Raw genomic sequence first — 3,906 nt, 5'->3', positions numbered from 1 at the left:
TTGGTCTTTAAATGCAATAAGAATCAGGATCTCTGAACACAATTGCTGTCCCATGTTCAGAGTTCCCTCCTTTCAGAACATTTCAGCCTGTTCAACCCCAGAATACATAATGGACTCAGTGCTCCTCTGTGCTAGAAAAGAGGCTGAAGTCTCCTACGAGGAGGAAATTTCTCCGTGTGATGAGATCGATTGCCGGAGTTCCCTTCTTTTAGGACACTTCTGCCTCTTTTCAATCACAGAGGGCTATGCATGACAGCTGGAAGTGTAACTCATGTGATGAGCTCAGTACCTTTCCATGCTTGAGAAGAGGCTGAAGTTTCCTACGGGGGGGGGGGGGGGGGGGGATTTCTTAATGTGATAAGATGATTAGCTATGTAGAACTGCAAAGTGGGACAGCATTGTGCAAGTAATACAGTGGAGGTTGCATAAAAAGCAGTTAAAGTTTCATAGTTTGTATGGAAAGGCTGATAAGAGAGCTGGGCGGTGATTGCAATAAACCGGCTGCCAGCACTCTTCCAATGCTGCCTTGCTTTGTGGCACAATAGTGCCATCTGCAGGTGTTTTCTATGTAAAATAAATGTCACTTCCAAGTGGGTCCTGTCACAGAAAGCAGCTGAAAACCATAACCTAGATCAATTATGGACCAATTTGAACCCTCCCTCCAGATGTTTTGAACTATTTTATTTGTTTTATTTATATCCCATTTTATCTCTCCATACGGAGACTCAAAGCAACTCACAATCAAAAACATTGCAACTTAAAATATACAAATATGCAGTAATAAAACAATATATCATTATATATTATTATATACTAGCCGTCCCCTGCCACGCGTTGCTGTGACCCACATGGCTGTTCTGTGTGGGAGTTTTGGCCCAATTCTATCGTTGGTGAGGTTCAGAATGCTCTGTGATTGTATGTGAACTACAAATCCCAGGAACTACAACTCCCAAATGTCAAGATTCTATTTTCTCCAAACTCCACCAGTGTTCACATTTGGGCATATAGAATATTCCTGTAGAGTTTGGTCCAGATCCATCATTGTTTGAGTCCGCAGTGCTTTCTGGATGTAGGTGAACTACAACTCCAAAACCAAAAGACACTGCGCACCAAACCCTTCCAGTATTTTCTGTTGGTCATGGGAGAACTGTGTGCCAAGTTTGGTTCAGTTCCATCATTGTTGGGGTTCAGAATGCTCTTTGATTGTACATAAACAACAAATCCCAGAAACTACAACTCCCAAATGACAAAATCAATTTTTTGAGTGAAGGACATACATTGGACTGTTAGGTGTATTGTGTCCAAATTTGGTGTCAATTCATCCAGTGGTTTTTGAGTTATGTTAATCCCACAAACGAACATTACGTTTTTATTTATATAGATTATCAGTAATAATTATGTTTAATATATCAGTATTATGACATTATAATATTATTGTATTGTATTATTATTAGTATTATATTGTATTACATTATAATATTATTGTCAATATTATATGTATATACAATATATTATTAGCATAGCACAATATTAGTATTATACATTATTATATTGTACTATACCACTATACTGCTATATTATTAGTAATACAATACTACTAATAATAACACAATATTACACACACACACACACACACACACATATATTATATTACATGTAATAATACTAATAATATTACAATATAATGGTATAGTATAATATAGTTATTATGGTATAATATAGCTTTTGAATTGTGGTGTTGGAGGAAACTTTTGAGAGTGCCTTGGACTGCAAGAAGATCCAACCAGTCCATCCTTCAGGAAATAAAGCCCGATTGCTCATTGGAAGGAAGGATAGTAGAGGCAAAGATGAAGTACTTTGGCCACATCATGAAAAGACAGGAAAGCTTGGAGAAGACAATGATGCTGGGGAAAATGGAAAAAGGAAGGGGGGCCGACCAAGGGCAAAATGGATGGATGGAATCCTTGAAGTGACTGGATTGACTTTGAAGGAGCTGGGGGTGGTGGCGGCCAACAGGGAGCTCTGGCGTGGGCTGGTCCATGAGGTCACGAAGAGTCGGAAATGGCTGAAAGAATGAACAACAATAATATAGTAATATATAATACTGATATTGTACTATGCTAATAATATAATATATTGGGTTGTTGTAGGTTTTTCCAGGCTATATGGTCATGTTCTAGAGGCATTTTCTCCTGATGTTTCGCCTGCATCTATGGCAAGCATCCTCAGAGGTAGTGATGTCTGTTGGAACTAGGAAAAAAGGGTTATATATCTGTGGAATGACTGGGGGGGGGGGGGGGAACGACGACAAAGGACTCATGTCTGCTGGAGCTAGGTGTGAATGTTTCAACTGACCACCTTATGTAGCATTTGATGGCTTGGCAGTGCCCGGGGGGAATCTTTTGTTGAGCTTGCCTTATTGTTTACTCTCTGTTGTTGTGCTGTTGTAATTTTAGAGTTTTTTAAATACTGGTAGCCAGATTTTGTTCATTTTCATGGTTTCCTCCTTTCTGTTGAAAATGTCCACATCCTTGTGTATTTCAATGGCTTCTCTGTGTAGTCTGACATGGTGGTTGTGAGAGTGGTCCAGCATTTTTGTGTTCTCAAATAATATGCTGTGTCCAGGTTGGCTCATCAGGTGCTCTGCTATGGCTGACTTCTCTGGTTGAAGTTGTCTGCAGTGCCTTTCATGTTCCTTGATTCGTGTCTGGGCAATGCTGCTGCGTTTGGTGGTCCCTATGTAGACTTGTCCACAGCTGCATGGTATCTGGTAGACTCCTGCAGAGGTGAGAGGATCCCTCTTGTCCTTTGCTGAATGTAGCATTTGTTGGATTTTCTTGGTGGGTCTGTAGATGGTTTCTATATTGTGTTTCCTCATCAGCTTCCCTATGCGGTCAGTGGTTCCCTTGATTTATGGCAAGAACACTTTTCCTCTTTATTCTTGTGGCTTCTTCTCGGGTGTCTTGCAGCTCTTCTGATGCCTGAGGTGGAGTCTCCATTGGCCTGGAGAGCCCAGTTGAGGTGGTTCAGTTCATCTTGGAGGAGTTGGGGTTCGCAGATTCTTTTTGCACGGTCTGCCAAGGCTTTAATGGTGCTTCTTTTTTGACTTGGGTGATGGTAATGTAGATATCTGTGTGTGTGGGTTTTCTGTAAACGGTGTGACCCAATTGTTGATCTGGTTTGCGGATGACTAGGACATCTAGAAAAGGCAGTCTTCCTTCATTTTCTTTTTCCATGGTGAATTGGATGTTTGGGTGGATGAGGTTAAGATGTTCCAGGAACCCGTTGAGTTCTTCTCCCCCATGGCTCCAAATGGTGAAAGTGTCATCCACATATCTGAACCATATTGTGGGCTTTTTGGTTGCTGTTTCCAGGGCTTGTTTTTCAAAGTGCTCCATGTAATATATTGTATGTATATATATTGTGTAAGCCGCTCTGAGGTGAGAAGGGCAGTATATAATTACGTTGTGCTATATTATACCACAATATATATTATATACTACTAGATTGTATTATATCATAAGTTTTATATATATTACATTACAACTTTGTTAATATTATATATAATATACTAGTATTATTACATTAGAATGTTCTTATTTCTATAGATTATTATTAGGGATTGTGGGAAGTGTAGTCCAAAACATCTGGAGGGCTGGCCCAAGTTGGCCCATGCCTGAGCATTGCCTCAGCCTCTTTCCGAGGCTCTCGGGTGTTGTAGTTCCTTCGCCCCCACAAAGCATTGGCCAGCCTTCTCGAAGAACTTCATTTCCCATAGAGCAGCGCGCGGCGGAGAAAGAAGCCTCGCCCGCGCAAAGCTCCCTGGGAAACGCAGTGCAAGCGGGGCGAGCTGAGAGGGCGCCTGTGAGAGGCGAGGGGCGGGGCAGGACTACGTTTCCCGCCGTG

This window comes from Anolis sagrei, chromosome 4, assembly GCF_037176765.1.
Source record: "Anolis sagrei isolate rAnoSag1 chromosome 4, rAnoSag1.mat, whole genome shotgun sequence".
NCBI lineage: Eukaryota > Metazoa > Chordata > Lepidosauria > Squamata > Dactyloidae > Anolis > Anolis sagrei.
Note: the sequence above shows the minus strand (reverse complement) of the source record.